We start from the raw sequence: 17,155 nt of genomic DNA, 5'->3' as shown, positions 1-17,155 counted from the left end.
GCAAATATTTTAGAAGCACATTTCACAACTCTAATTACAATGCGAGGCCAGATCATCCTTTAGTGAGAGAGTGCTTGAAATGCTTGTCATTTAGCCTTAGCCTGCTTACACTATACTTGTTGTCTACTACAATTGCTACGGACTTCAAATTTGTCGAGTTTTCAACACTCAATAGCGTTTACAACTGTGTCTTAATACAGTGTTTTGAAATGCAATTGATGATGGAGATTTTGCTTGAGATTGCAGTCTTTATAGGTGTGAAATACCTCTTGATTGAAGGAAAAAAACCAAAGACCTAAAACGGTTAATTGAGCGTGAAAGGATGAAAAAGAAGAAGAAAAAAATATGAACGATGCCGAATTCTGTATCTGCAGACAGCGCTGTTGTCGAACTGCTTCAGCATAGCACTGGGAGGTCTTCCAATGTCTAAATTTGTGCTTCAGACCATGGCGAACCTACTGATGGTACTTAACACCAAATCCGTGTAGATCCATGACCTTCTTTTCCCCGTGCAGGCAGCAGTTACACATATAAGAACAAGAACATCCGTATCTAGATGAGAGTTGCAAGCTGCAAGTGCGCCTGCTACCACTCGCTCAACCTTCCTTGGCTAATTATGTTACTCCTTCTAGGAGCAATAAGCCTTTATCTTCCTTAAAGCTGACAAACCTGTAGCAGGCCTACTGCTTAAGGAGGTGGAGGAGATTCTATTCAAGACCAACAAACATTTGTAATCAATTTGAAGTGATGCAGAGATTCGAAATAAACATGAATTGCTGCAGAGATTCGACTGCAAGAAGACAAAGTAGCTCATCTCTCTCTCTCTCTCTCTCTCTCTCTCTCTCTCTCTCTCTCTCTCTTTCTTTTTGGGAAAAGATTCTATATTATATTTACAAGAGCATTTTACAATTTAGCATACTTCCTCATCAAACTGGAAGTTTGTTGAGGATATGCAATACTCTATCTCTAAGGTCTTTATCTTTCAACACCATGGTGTCTTCTAGCATCCTGTCTCTGATGACTTTCATAGGAACTGTATGGTTGAACCCTGTATACTTCTCAAAAATTTGCATATTTCTCATTGACCAAATGAACCACAGAAACCAGATTCTGAAGGATTGCAGAGTAAACTGAAGTGCAGAGTCTTGTTGTGTGTTCACTTTATCAAAAGTGAGCTTGTATTTTGTTATCTAAACCCCCCAACATGTAATCCACATGTACTCCGCCTATTTCCACCATTCTGCAACAATTTTACAATGCCAAAAAACATGTCTCACAGTTTCCCTTTTCTTACATCTAGAACAATTCCCATTTGTGAAGCCTTTCCTGTTCAAGTTTGCAACAGTGGACAAAGTACCTGTACATACTCTCCACAAGAAGAATTTAAATTTAAACTGACTTTGGTACAAGCCAGATTTTACTGAGTACATTATTCCACCATGTTACATTCATATTGAGAGACCATTGCTTGTTACATCTCTGATACATATTATTTGGGGGTAATAGCTGAGCATAAAACACTTCTGTATGAGAATTCCACCAGTTAGTTGAGTGGCCAAGCAATGTCCAGTCTCTGAATCTGTCTTTTGCATTGACTGAGTTGAATACTGGCAAGCTGTATACATGAGCTCCAAGCTGGTGCCAATCTCTTTTGCATCTGTACCCAAGTCCATATTGCATCCTTGCCACATATTATCTGTCAAACGGAGGGAGGAGTCCATGGAGGAGGAGGTGCTAGTGCTGGTGGTGGCCATGTGAAGAAAGCCAATGGTGAGAAAGACTGCTTGTGAGGCTTGGGCCCAAGCTTGGGAGGGGCCACGTGCAGGAAGAGCTAGCCGCCTACAAAGAGCTCGTTGATGTGAGGGCTTCCCTTCTTGGCGGCCTCCAAGGCCTCCTTCACCTTGCTCGCATACGATCGCGAGAAGGAGAAAGTCCTCTTGGGCGCCTTTGATGATGATCCTCCCAGCTGCAATGTAGCCGCCTTCTTTTGTCCCAACAAATTTGCGATGCATATGGGCTCGTAGCTATCTTGCCTGCCATTGAAGCAGCTAGCAAGGAGCTACACCTGCTCAAGCTGGCTGCTGTTGAGTGCCGCTTCTGATCTGCTCCCATGTTGTAGAACGTCAGCTGGCTGTTTTATCTCTCTCTCTCTCTCTCTCTCTCTCTCTCTCTCTCTCTCTCTCTCTCTCTCTCTCTCTCTCTCTCTCTCTCTCTCTCTCTCTCTCTCTCTCTCTCTCTCTCTCTCTCTCTCTCTGATCTGCTCTAGCAAACATGCAGCTAGACCCTTCCTCGCACAAACATGATCTCGTTCGCTACAGCATGGAAGAATCTTGGCATGATCTGTAGCGAAAGAGTTTCTGGCAAATCTCTCTCTCTCTCTCTCTCTCTCTCTCTCTCTCTCTCTCTCTCTCTCTCTCTCTCTCTCTCTCTCTCTCTCTCTCTCTCTCTCTCTCTCTCTCTCTCTCTCTCTCTCTCTCTCTCTCTCTCTCTCTCTCGTTCGTGCGCACGAGGCCGCGTCTGAAGTTCAAAGCAATTTAAGAAGCATCCATATGAATCACTTGGCCGCTTTGAATCTTAAGTGTGTTGAGCACCACACAGATACAAGTCATGATTTCCATTAAGAACCTGTTTGTAGCCATCCACGCCGGCGCGGACAGCTACAGGCAGTTTCTTTCTTCACCAAAAATATGAGAAGCGAGAACTTGGCAGAGTTGCAAGACCTACTGCACCCAGGGTCAATGAAGGCAGAAATCTAGTTGTTTCTCCAATCTCTGTGTTCTTCCCCGCAGCGAAGCGAGTTCTCCACCTTTCTCTTTCATCTCAGCTCGGAAAGCTAGACTTTGGGTTTTGACGGTTTGCCTCCATTTAGGGTTTTGCAGTGATGGTGGCCTGCGAGGTTTCACGGCGTCTCATTGTCATGGAATTAACAAGCCATCAAGAGTTATATTCACTGACCTGACTTGAGCTACCTATTGTCGCCATCGATCAGAGAAAAGGTTATGAGCATCGGTGCAAATCTAGTAGCGGTGTGGCAATGCATCAGGGGCGCTGTGCGGTTCAGCTTTGAATGTTGTTATGGTTACTGAGTCACAGATGCCAAATGCTTCCGAATGAAACCTGCCTCTAGCCATCCGCGCCGGCGCGGATGGCTACAAGCAGTTGCTTTCCCTTAAATTTACAGCCTTCATGATGAAGCATTGGAACTTTTCAAGGTGAAGATTTTCAGGATATTAGAGCAGTTTTGCACGGGCGAGGGGTGCTACCCTTTCCGTGCATCATCTATTTTGGAGTTTTCTTATTTAAACCAGTAGAGTTGTTCTGTACGCAAATTGGTTGCTCGCAGCACTCAACAAGGGTAGCAAAAGAAATTTCTAACTTTGCCAAAATCGACAGAGTGGAGCAAAAAGAGCGTAGCTGGCTGGCGTCAATAGGCGGGGGTCAAACCCTGCCCGTGCATACGCACCCTTAAAGAACATTTTCTATGCTCCAAAATTTGACTCTCGCCATCTGTGTCGATGCGAAAGGTTATAGGCAACTACCTATTTGCATTCTTTATCAAACAAGCATTACCCTTAAACTCGTAATATTTATGATGAAGTATTTGAGCTTTTATAGGGCCCTCAAGATTTTTAGGTTCTTGACCCCTTTGCATTGATATTAGACCTGATGAGTTGCACTCGAGGACAGTCGGGTGAAAGTCTTGCCTAAAAACAAAAAGGCCGAAAGCTCAGTCTTGAAAATTGAAAGAGAATTCTGTTGAGCAGATTCTCTCCTCGTTCATATAAGAAGAGGAGCCAATGAGAAAAAAAAGGTCTAGAAATATTTTCTTCTATGTTTGCTATGAGTTTCGATCACCATGAGAAGGCGCTTTAGTACAAAGCGTACATCCACTTAACCCTAGCTAAACCCACTCATTCTATTGTGACTAAACTCTTAAGTAACATTGTCTATGCACCAAAATCTGTGTCTAGCCATTTGTATCGGTGTAGATGGCTCGAGGTAGAAGTAGTGTGGATGGCTCGGGCAGAAGCGGTGTGCCATGATTATTTACTATGAACTTGCTCAATTCAACTCACAAATAATTGTGGAGAGCAAGTCTAAGTCCTCACACAAATTTTATTCAGAAAAATATAGAGCCACATGGCCTCGTCCTTTAAAACTATATCCCTTGATCGTTCCATAATGAAAACTAGCATTGAATATAGTATGTTCTAATGGAAAGAAATTGTACCTAAATTTTGCATTGTAGTTGTATCCTTGATTGTTTTGGTTACAATTCATTCAATGTCCAAACCTTGCAACACTATAAAAAATAAGAGTTAGAAAATTTCAATTTAGCCTCATGATCTCAAGCTCATGCTCAAGCTCTTCTTGGTTCTCACTCTATCATCTTTGGTCTTAATTGTGTGTGTTTACACTGCCTCATTCTCTATTTTAAGTCTATAAATAATCTTCTCATGATTCTCTCTTGTTTCTCACATGGGATCTTCCCAAAGACAAATCAGATCCTTTGGTATAGAATTAGCCAGGGTCGTTTTCTATTGCTCTCGTCACTCTCTCCTCTCTTTGGCTGAAGTAGAATGTGTCATTGAAGCTGTATCAAAAGAGCCATAAAAATTTCTTATGATTTTCATTGGTGACACATAAGTGGAGTACCTTGTTTGAACTCTTAAGAAGTTTGGTTCATCCTCATTGAGCTCAATTTCAAGCTCCTTTGTCTTGATACAATGATCTCTGTGTGCATCATCATCATCACTACTAGTATATCCATTGTATCTATTGTTGTCGTCATCATGTTGTCTAGGAGTCCATCAATCACCATCCATGTGGGTACCATCCCTTCTATATTAATTTTCTTTTTGATGATCTCTTTAGATTTATACCTTCTCTTAGGTTGATCAGGCATACTGCAATCTCCATCATGGTGTCAATAATCTCTCCCGCTATCTCCACCATCATCTCTTTAGCAGCTTCTACCATCGTATCGATTTTCCTGTTCACTTTGGCTATCATGTCTACCATCACCACTACTTATGTGTTGTTCCTCTTCTTTCAACTTACCCTCATGCTCAAGCTCGTGTTGGTTCTCCCTCTGTCATTGTGGGTCTTAACGCTGAAAGTCCCTTCTATATTCATCCTTTTTGTCATGCTCGCTTTGGCTTCATACCTTGTCTCATGTCAATCATGTCTACTATGATGATCTCTATCATTGTATTGATCATGTCTACGATGATCTCCATCATCATCTCTTTTGCAACTTTTTCCATCATGCCAATTTCATGTCGATCATGTCTTATAATCTTCATCATTGTGTCAATCATGTCTACTTTGATATCCACCATCCTCTCTTTTGTTATATTTGACATTCTGCAACTAAAGCCCAATAAAAACCCCCCTTTACACATTTTGTACACCGGCCCTGTTTCTTCACAAACCTTTAAGATTTTCTAAAAATCGAGTTTAAATGACCCACTTGTAAGTGTAAATTTGTAGCTTGTATGAATCTATAATATACCCTCTTGTCAAACATATATAATCCACCTACACACCTACAAGGTGCCTTAGGATTATACCAAGGAGAAAGACTTGCTTCAAGAGACATAAAGAAATTCACCTCAAATTTTGTACTATGAGAAGCATTGGTCAGTGTTGTAGCTATATGAAAGATTCAAGCCGAATATAACCCAGTAAATATGCAGATAACATTTTCTTTAGATAGTACGGAATGGAGAAACCTTTCTAGTATACCTTCAATTGCTTGGTTAAGAGCAATTAGATAAAATTTATCTCTTATCTCTATCTTTTTCTATGTCTCTCTTTAAAAATGCTCGCTCGATTAGTTGCCTTGCTCGAAAATATTTGCTCGCCATATGGTAAGACTCTACAAGGCCTAGGGGCGTTATCCTACCAAAATCATGATCCATCATGATTAAGGTCCTAAAAATTACAAACGAAACTATTCAAAAAGGTCACCTATGGTCTAGGAACACTCTCCTATGGTCAAAATGTCAAAAAATAGTGATTTAGGCACTCAAATTTGCAGATTAAGTTCTTAGATAGGTAGTTGCAAACCACAACAAAAATGACAATGCTTACACTTGAATGAAAGAGCGAGGAAAGAGGAACGCAAGTTTTGGAATCAAAATAGGATTATCCAATCATAAGATATGTTGATGACAAGTTGAAGCTGAGAACCGCTTGAGCATACATACAATAGAGCTTTTTCTTCTCAAAAGATAAGCCTCCTGTTCACATTAAGGTTTTTTATAAATAGGGCTTTCTAAATGGGCTAGTGGTCGGTTCACATGGGCCTTTACACATATCAAGAAAGAATTACAACTTAGGATTTACACATAGTGTAGCTACACCATCTCGAAAAAATAACAGAGTATAACTTGCATTTAAAATGTGGTGTTCGGCTAGATGTTCGACCAAGTGGTGCTCGTATACTGTATCCGGTTCCTGATCTTTATGGGAGATTTGATGGAGGCTTGTTGAAGGGAAAGTTGTTTTGTGAGGTTAATCTACTTCAATGTTTACCTTAGCTTTACCTTTTTTTCCGGCAGCTGAGGTGTCACTCATCCGACAGCTCTACCTCCTCATCCCGCGCAAGAATGGCAACTGAATGGAGGGTTGTGATCAACAGCCCCCCTCCCCACGACCTTGACGGTGTACGAAATGGTCGCCTACTGACCATTCCCGTTAATCATGGGCGATCGGCGGAGGCCGGGAGCCCTGATTACGGGAATGGTTAGTAGGCAACCATTCTCGGCCGTCAAAGTCCAGGGGAGTGGGGGCCAGTAAGGAGTTTACACGTGTATGGAAAACCACAAACTACACAATTCATGTTGCCATTCAACTGCATAGGCGTACACAGACGACACAGGCAGCACAGCTGCACATATTTGAGATTCTGAGCTGATTTGGATAACAATGATTGGTTGTCATACAATTGCATTATGGTCATCCACCGGGTGCAATTGCAATGATTCCGTGATGGAATGGCTCGTAGATGTACGGCCATGGTTTTTTTCCCCCGACCCTGGACTTTGACAATAAATGTAGTCTGCTACCACATTCACAAATTTGTTTAAGCCCTAAACCTTCAATTTTCTTTAAGGTTTTGAGGCCTCTAGTTTATTATAACTTCCAATTATTGAGATTCTCTTTCCTTGGGGGGCCAAGATAAATAAATGAAGGTCTCTCTATCTCTCTCTCTCTCTCTCTCTCTCTCACACACACACACACACACACACACAATAAATAAATGAAGGTTAGAGACTAAAAATCTCTCTCTCTCTCTCTCTCTCTCTCTCTCTCACACACACACACACACACACACACACACACACACACACACACACACACACATGCACATGTGCGTGCATATATAGCTGTTGCTTCACGGTAGTGATTTTGATGCGATTCACATTGTGGTGATTTTGCTTTGAGACTTGCATTGCACTTGTCATAATCCTGGTAATCTTAATGATACAACAAAATGGTAATAAATTTATGGCTTGAACATACAATAATATAATGGAATGATAGAATGGAGATTCTTAAGGTTGAGGAATTCACGTCCATTTTCAATGTAACATTTACATCATGAAGCCAGATGTGGACTCTTTGTGTTTGAATAAACAAACAACATCTATACTCTTTATAATGGAGCTTAAAATTTTTGAGCAAGGAGAAGGCATCCAAGTGTCACACTATGTTGCATTTCAAAGGAAACCTTAAGAAATGCAAAAATGAAAGGTAAAAAATGACAAGGCCTCTGAGTCCTAGAAATGTAAAATAGAAAACTTAGTACTTTGTGTATATTTATAACAAGGTGAAGACTTCACGATGGCCTCAAGAAGGCATCATTTTTTCCTCTAATAAATGATTATTAGAACACATTTGACATATTAATGAACCTTGTGTTCATGAAAAATGTGTCTCAGCTTAATATTGTGCCGTTCTCAATTTCAAAAATGTCAATTGAGAGTAAGAGGAAAATGAGAATTTTTGCCCTAAAATAGAGAAAAATAATATAAAAACCTAAAAAATAAATCTAATTTTTTAAAAATTTCTCTTAGTAAATTTAAAAAAAAGAGCGTCTGAAAAGATGATATTTCTTGAACACTTTAAGAGAGAGAGAGAGAGAGAGAGAGAGAGAGAGATGCACGTGTACACACGCTCATTTTCATAATGAAAATATTCAAATGAATATAGTAAGGCATGAAATGACTTGAAATGTCACATAGAAAAGCTAATATGAGGGTGACCGTTTGATGGTGAAAGAATTGCACGTTTTTCTCTACCACTTCCCTATGGCCTTCTTGGCCAATAGTTTTAGTTCTTGGGAAGGCCATGGATTTTCACTCCACACCAGCCAGTCACTACTTTTGCTTTTTAAAGCCATTTGAAGGATGGGTTTACTTTGCATTTTAAGGGAACTTCCCTCCATGTGTCATCTAAGGCTATGGTCATGCGAAGCTTAGTGGTTCGTTACATCAGCCGGAAAGTTTTGTTAGTGTGTAGATTTTCATCGGTTTATTATGCTTAAAAGAGCATAATTTTCAAACTACGTCGGTTTCTTGCCGATCAGTCCTCTTTCTCTCTCTCTATTGTTTGTGTCTCACTCTCCCTCACTACTTGCTGCTACCCGTGACGTTTTGGATTGTCAAGCCTGTCTTACTTAAAATTGTCGAGGGTTATAGACAACTAAACTTTGTGTGGCCATGTCCTAATGAACCTCCCTTTGTAGGATTGCACAAACCTTCCATGTCGTAAATAATCTCTCTCTACCCTCACTGCTCAAAGCTCAATAGTTTCACGCATGTATCCGTGTTTTGTAAGTGTGTGTGTGTGTGTGTGTGTGAGAGAGAGAGAGAGAGAGAGAGAGAGAGAGAGAGAGAGAGAGAGAGACCCATTGCCTTTGTGTGTGTGTGTGTGTGTGTGTGTGTGTGAGAGAGAGAGAGAGAGAGAGAGAGAGAGAGAGAGAGAGAGAGAGAGAGAGAGACCCATTGCCTTTGTGTGTGTGTGTGTGTGTGTGTGAGAGAGAGAGAGAGAGAGAGAGAGAGAGAGAGAGAGAGAGAGAGAGAGTTGACGTGCCATTCGTTGAGGTGTTGGAGCGCTGCAAGAAAACCTTCCACATTTGCATTGAAATACTGAAGTGTAGCGAGCTCAAAGATTCAACAATAGGAGCCCAATGATTTTTTGTGGATGTCCTACACGCATTGTGTGTGTGTGTGTATGAGAGAGAGAGAGAGAGAGAGAGAGAGAGAATGCGACGCTATTGATTGCAAGATTTTGTGTGTGCTGAGAAATAGAGAATGGTCCATGTGATTCATCGTGTGTGTATGTGTGTGTGTGTGTGTGTGTGTGTGTGTGAGAGAGAGAGAGAGAGAGAGAGAGAGAGAGAGAGAGAGAGAGCTATCACACCAGCATGAGAGAGAGAGGGGAGAGGGAGAATAAGCACTGGTCTTACAATCAACAATTAACAAAGCGACGATCAACAAAATCCACAATCAAGAATCATGAATCAACATTGACATCTACAGAATCGAGAGTTAATATAATTGGAAAGTTTTGATCCGACAAATCCGAGGCAGAAGGCGTGTAAGCCCAAGGCAAGAGCAGACTTCAACAAATAGCAAAGGCAGAAATTCTTGGCTATTTTTGAGGTCTTTATGCTAGATTTCTTGCTCTTGCCTTGGGTTGACTCAGAATTCAAAGGTGAATCTCAAAAGTCATAGATGGGATTGCACTAAGCATAGGTTCTTGCAAGCGCTTAAAGGCAAATTAAATTTTTTGAGGCAAACTCGAAAATTCGTAAGGGGGATTGCACTAAATCAAGGTGAGGCACAATTCTTTCTCCCAAAAACTCAAAAAGCTTACATATGAGAAATTTTAGGGGCAACTTTATTATATTTGAAGGCTATTAGACTCAAATTTCTTTACTTTGTAGGTTTTCTCACCTTTAAATCTAAAATTTAGAGATAAATTTCAAAATCTGTAGGTGGGATTACACTAAAGCGAGGACTTTTCAATCATTCAGCTATACTATGTTTTTTCCAAAAACTTTACAAGCAAATAATTTACTATATTTTAAGGCTATTGCACTAAACTTCTCCGTAGCTTCCTAAACTTTAATTTAGGTTCTTTGAACTTTGGAGATATTCTCACCTTGAATTTAAAATTGAAAGTTGTGATGTTAAGTTGTTTGCCTTTTCGCATCCATGGCTTTTTTGGAGCATGGAGATGTTGTATATTTTATGTTTCTAATTCATTACAACTCAGTCTCACAAAAGATAAGCGAGTGTTGGTAAAAAAAAGTTTTTTTAAAAATTAGAGGTAAATCTCAAAATTTGTAGGTGGGATTATACTAAACCTAGGTTTTTTCCTCCAATTGTTGTGGGTCTCCTAACCTTCAAATTATATCTTACGAGTGTGTGGCCCATCCTATGGATGGACACACACACACACACACACACACACACACACACACACAGGCCCTTTTTTTTGCGCCCAATCCACTCTCTTTCTTGCTTTGTCTTGGTCTCCAACTCTCATCCCCTCCAAGCCCTTTTCTTATGTCACGTGGCAGGGGCCTCCAAGGTGTATTAGATATAGTCAAGGAATTTGTAGGTGGGATTACACTAAACCTAGGTTTTTCTCGAGCATTTGCGTACACAATAATTTTTTGCTATTATTCAATAGTCCATTATCTATAATCTTTATAATGGAGGTTGAAAAATTAGAGGAAGATGAGGGTCTCCACATGTCACCTTTTGGTTGATTTGCACGGCATGTTGGATCAACACCAAAATTGAGTTGTTGAGTCCCTATTGGTTGTCCTCCTTGCTATAGACACATTAAAGAGCCTTCAAAAATTACATGAAGTACTCCAAATTCAATGCAAATCAATTCTTTCCCACATGGTGATGGTGACACACACACACACACACACACACACACACACACACACACACACACACAAAGTGCACACGCGTATGCGTACACACACACACACGCAAGTTGTCAGGCGTACAATTTTGGGTACTATAGTTTGCACATTGTTGAAAAATGGTGGATTTGCACAATCTCTCTCTCTCTCTCTCTCTCTCTCTCACACACACACACACACACACACACACACACACACATGTTAACACGATATCAGGTGTACGATTTTGACTATTTCAAATTTGTAGGTGGGATTACACTAAACCTAGGTTTTTCTCAAGCCTTTGCATACACAATAATTTTTTGCTATTTTTCAATAGTCCATTATCTATACTCTTTATAATGGAGCTTGAAAAATTAGACGAAGGTGAGGGTCTCCACATGTCGCCTTCTGGTTGATTTGCACGGCATGTTGGATCAACACCGACATTGAGTTGTTAAGTTCCTCTTGGTTGTCCTCCTTTCTATAAACACATTAAAGAGCCTTCAAATATTACATGAAGTACTCCAAATTCAATGCAAATCAATTCTTTCCCAATGCCTTGAAATAGTCAAAATCGTACACCTGACATCGTGTTAACCTCTGTGTGTGTGTATGAGAGAGAGAGAGAGAGAGAGAGAGAGAGAGAGAGAGAGAGAGAGAGAGAGAGAGAGAATCCACCATTTTTCAACAACATGCAAACTATAGCACCCAAAATTGTACGCCTGACAACTTGCATGTGTGTGTATGCATACGCGTGTGCACTGTGTGTGTCACCATCACCGTGTGTGTCGGAGAGATAAACACACACACACACACATAGAGAGAGAGAGAGAGAGAGAGAGAGAGAGAGAGAGAGAGAGAGAGAGAGAGAGAGAGAGAGAGAGAGCACTCTGCCACTAGCAACTAGACAAAGAAAGAGAAAGAATAAGGTGGGTCACCAAAATTAGAACCAAGACCTTGATTAGGGTAGCTACTGGTGATCACATATAGGTACGATAGGCCAAGCAGTGGTGCTGCGATATTTAGCAGCAATAACTTGGTTGTGAAGCAGAGTTGAACAGGGGAGAGGCACTGCTTTCTTTTGGGGAACGCTTGGTAGTAGCAAATGGGTGCTCAAGACAATGGGTGTACATGGGTTTGCTCAAGACACTAAGTGTTTGGGCCGAGGAAAAAGAGTTGATGGCTTAGGTGGGAGCACCTACAACCATGACTCGACATACTGTATGTGTGTGTGTGTGTGTGTGAGAGAGAGAGAGAGAGAGAGAGAGAGAGAGAGAGAGAGAGAGAGAGAGTATGTGTGTACGGTGTGTGTATGTGTGTGTGTGTGTGTGTGTGAGAGAGAGAGAGACAGAGAGAGAGAGAGAGAGAGAGAGAGAGAGAGAGAGAGAGAGAGAGAGAGAGAGAGACTTCCCTCGGTAACCTGGTAGCCCTTCAAAATTGACCCCAGAGCATAGCACCAACCAAAACCTATCTTGCTTCAACCAATAGAGGGTCATGAAAAGCATGTTTATTGGCAAGTCATGGTTTTGATAGCATGGCACAACAAAATCAAGCTGGTAGAAATATGATACATTGTTGTTGGTTGATTAGCAAGGAGATATGGGCACTTTGAATTTATTAGAAGTCGTGTGAAGAATGAGTCGCTCGCAACCATTTGACTAAAAATACTCCATGTGCTCATTAAGAGAGAGAGAGAGAGAGAGAGAGAGAGAGAGAGAGACAAAAGACATAGCTATGCATTGTTATCTTGCTAGAGTAATTCCAAGGACTATAGTTACATTCTCCTCACACGTGGGCGAACGTGCGTGCGCGTGCGCACACACACACATGTGTGTGTGTGTGTGTGTGTGTGAGAGAGAGAGAGAGAGAGAGAGAGAGAGAGAGAGAGAGAGAGATCTCCAATTTCCATGATTTTCTTGGCCACAGCAACGCGCGGGTCACATACTAGTGAGATCATTATACTCCTCTGCCGAATCGGCTTTTCCGACCCAAAAAATAACAGCACAAGCATAAGCCCACCAACAACAAGAAGCCCGGTATCGAAATGTACACGTAGCCGGTCATGATGCCCACCTGCAATCACCAGCCCAAATGAGATTAGCCAGCCTTAATCATCAAATTCCCTAATTATGAGTAGCTTCACTTAATCATCACCTGGATGCCTAATCAATCCCCTTGCAAAATGCTGCTTTCACTGGCAAAGAGTTAGTAGTGCAATCTTGCGAGCTAACTCTCAAGGTAGAAACCTAGGCTAGGTGATGCTTAAATAGAAAGGTTTAGATGTTGTGGTCTGGATGCTTAAGATAGAACCCTCGAGATGCTTAAATACACTTTAGATGCTTAAGTGGAAAGCTTCAGATGTTTAAATAGAACCCTTGAGAAGGTCCAAAATGTGGTAGAGCACGTTCAGACACAACAATTCAAGCAATGTTTCGACCTACTATTAAAAACCACTAGGAAGGCACCACCTCCTTGTACCCAATGTTTTCTATTGTACACATATAGTAAGTGGACCCACGGTCCGCTACGTAGGGTGAAAAGAAAAACCCACCCTTGGCTCTCCACCTCCCTATGTGACACATCACACATTCGATGAACATATACGCAATGCTCGAAAAGAGCCTGGGTTTAGAATAATCCCACCTACAAAATTTGAAAATTACCTCTAAATTTTAACTTATAAGGCGAGGAAATCCACCAAATTTCAAAAATTTAGTGTCAAAGCCTTCAGCTCTAGATTTTCTCATATATATATATATATATATATATATATATATATATATAAGGTTTTCTCAAGTTTTTTTTTTTTAATAAATGAGCACTACTCGATTATATAGTTAATTAGATTACAGCTTGCAAGTCTTCCTTGCTCATGATTCCACAATTTATGCTCCTTGTCTCCCACCAACGCTCATTTTTGCACTACTATAGCTATCATTTCATTACATGCTTTGTTCTCATCTCCGGGTTCCCTTTCTCCATCCCATAAAGTAAGGGAAAAGAATGTATCTCCATTACCTTCTACAGCCTGCAAAGTCTACAATCTACTATAAGATCGGTTTCACATGCACTTCAACAAAGTTATATACACTTGTAAGTTAAACAAGTTTCACACTCAAAATTGTACATCATTATCCCAATACCCTTCACATGCACTCCACCAAAGTTATATACACTTGCTAGTTGTTGCAAATGCACATCGGCAAACTGGAGGTGACGCAAGAATAAATTTTATCATTTTTCCACTACATAGTGAACATTTTCTTAGCGGAAGGTTTGTTCTTCATGGCGTGGTTCGTAGTGAGTTTTGTAATTGTACCTATATTAGGCTATGGTCACGCGAGGCTTAGTTATCAGTTATCTGAACAAATAACTAAGCTTCATTCTTGGTCACACATAAAACGGAGCATTAAATGAATGACTATGCCCACCCTTTGTAACTATGCCGATTTTGGCATAGTTGTGAAGTTCAAGGCTTAGTTGGGAGGATGAATGAATAACGAAGCCTCACGTGACCATGCAAAAGCCTTAGTTATTCATTTAATGCTCTGCTTGGGCATAGTTGGCTTAGTTATCTTTAACTGATAACTAAGCCTTGCGTGACCGTAGCCTTATTACAAAGTTAAACAACTTTCACATGCAAGCTCAAAACATTGCGTCAAGCTCAAATTGGGAAAGAGTCAGGGGACCTAACCAATATGTTGCAACAACATTGTTGACTCCTCTGTTAGCCATAGGCAAAAAAACAAAACAAACTCGCTATGTTGCTCCCTCGTGCATCTTGGTCCGTTATCCACGTGCTCTTGGTTGTGGATGCAGCTCATCCTGCCTCCTCCAACACGTGGGCCACCTTCCTTTTTCCATTCCCTTTTCCTTCCATCCACACATAGCATCTTCCTTGATTCCCTATAATATAGATGAAGTCAATATATTATATGCCACCCTACCCTATTCACTCCATTTTACTTTCATTAGCCAGAATCTTCTTTAAAATCTTTCAAAACTGTTTCATTGCTTACAAATATAGTGCAAAACACTCGTACAAGGTGGAAATTGAACTAGCACACATCCCACTACAATCAGCAATAAACCACTCCTCCGCAACAAACGCTACGTTGAGTTGTACTTCCCCAATCCCTCCCCCTCAACTTGCCGAGTGGTTATTCTTGCCCTCACTTGTGCATCACTGTCCTACACATAACCTTCCGCCCTTACTTGTGCACCAAGTGTCAGACTTGCTACCGCCATCATGGCTCATTTTTTTTTTCTTCCCTCTTCAATCACCAAGGGGGATCTTGTAAGATTCTCCCTATTGAAGCCCATTTTCAATGTTGTGCTCACCTACCTATTGGCCCAATAAAACATATGCTTGACAATGACTGGAGGCTACTTATGTACATTGGCTGAATTTTTTAAAAATCTATAAAAATCTATACTATAATAAAAGGGGGAGGGATTCCGCCCCCCTGACATTGGTGGAAGCAGGTTGAACTGGCCTGTCTGCCTTACTCGTCTCGGCTGAGCAGCGTGCGACACACACACACACACACACACAGAGGAGGCGGCCAAACTAGTAATTAATAGTGATTAGAGGTGACCATTCAGCAATCCACGTGCTTTCAAAGGCATCCACGTTGGCAATTTGTAAAAATAAGGTGAAGTCTCAAGGTGGCATTCTAAAATAAAGAAAACACAAGAAATTCGAAAGAGGCTTTTTTTTTTTTGGGCAAAACTCACAATAGTGAGTGGATAGTATTAAGAACATCAGAAATATACACCAACCTCGAGCTCGGACCGAGCCTTGAGGGTCAAAGGATTACAAGTTTTCTGCTTGACATAGAGACCACAACTACTCCTAGGCTTTACTTATTACAAGATGTCATGTATTGTTCTAGACCAGCCCTCTGAGGCTTGTTTGCCTCCTATCATGTGGATCGTCACTCTGCTCTCTTGTATTATTTCACCAAAGCTTGCCACACAGCCGGATCCCCCTCAAACACGCGGCGGTTCCTTGCTTGCCAAATATGGTGAAAGAAATAGTACCTGATTATTTGAGTGCAGACAAGAAGAGCAGGACTTCCCAACCTGTTACTACCAAAGAACAAATCATTCTTGAAGAACTTAATTTTCCATGGTCCTTTGAATCCACTTGCATATTTTTCAAGCCATGCCAGTGATTGCCTGACATCCTATGAAAAGGTGGGCTAGGTCTTCACTAGCTATTCTGCACCCCCAGCAACGATCGGACCCGATTCCTCTTTCTTGTATCTTCACGTCCGTCCGGCAGAGCACCCCACATCATTTTCCACAAAAATATCTTCATATACTGAGGCCACCTTGGCTTCCACATGTTCTCCATGACTCCCTCCCACCGTTTGTCCGTCCGGTGCCTCTTCCATAATTTGTTCAGGGGGCTACACCAATTAGCCTCATGCATTGATGCACGGTAAATGCCTTTAGGATGTGGTTTCCAAAAGAGGCTACTCCCAGGCCTTCTCCAAGCGTCCCATTCAAAGTTGGATTCACAAATTGGCATCACCACCTTATCAAGCTCTTTCATCACCCTGTAGACTAGTAAAATCTCAAAGCCATTCAGTTGAAATTGGGTGGCTAAAGAGTCAACAGTTTTCCAGCACTTCGTGTTGCCATCCCAAAATTGCTGAAGTCGAAGGAGCCCCTTATTATTCACATTCCTGGCCATTTCTATCCAATAGGGGCTATACGGCGGCCCCAATATTTTAGAGAGCCAAGGGGACCAATGCAAAATGGAGTTCTTAAAGTATCTGGTTGCTTTCCCTCCATTCCAAAACCTCAGCTGTACTTTTGCACTTCCTCATCAGCTCCCCTGAGAGTCCACCAGATCTAAGATAAGACCACTTCGGGGCGAGACGTTTGTCGTGCATCACAACCCCCTTCCATTTTCCCCCTTTCGATCCCAGTTTTACTGCATCAAGCACTTCCTTGGTCATGATAGCCCAAGCTTGGTCTTGTTTAGCCAATGACACCATAAACTTGGCACAAAGGGCCTCAGCATGGGATACAGGGTTAAGAATGCCGCGCCCTCCTTGGTCTAACGGGCCAGCAACTACCTCCCATCTAGCCCACTGCCATGGCTGAGAGGTTTTCATGTTGTTCTTCCAAAGAAACCTTTTCACTGGTTTTAAGAAATTTTTCCAATTACACTTAGCCATCTTGAGCACGGGGCTGAGGAAAGAA

General features: G+C 41.4%; 2 pseudogenes; both read right to left on the bottom strand.

Annotated features, from left to right (window-relative positions):
- Positions 1-926: 926 nt before the first annotated feature.
- LOC147461013 (uncharacterized) lies at positions 927-1,692 on the bottom strand (annotated as a pseudogene).
- Positions 1,693-1,734: 42 nt separating this feature from the next.
- LOC147461012 (uncharacterized) lies at positions 1,735-11,789 on the bottom strand (annotated as a pseudogene).
- Between the last annotated feature and the right edge of the window lie 5,366 nt (positions 11,790-17,155).

The sequence above is a fragment of the Adiantum capillus-veneris genome, chromosome 3 (genome assembly GCF_014529385.1).
Source record: "Adiantum capillus-veneris isolate H3 chromosome 3, ASM1452938v2, whole genome shotgun sequence".
In the NCBI taxonomy this organism is placed as follows: Eukaryota; Viridiplantae; Streptophyta; class Polypodiopsida; order Polypodiales; family Pteridaceae; genus Adiantum; species Adiantum capillus-veneris.
Note: the sequence above shows the minus strand (reverse complement) of the source record. Positions and strands in the feature narration are given on the sequence as shown.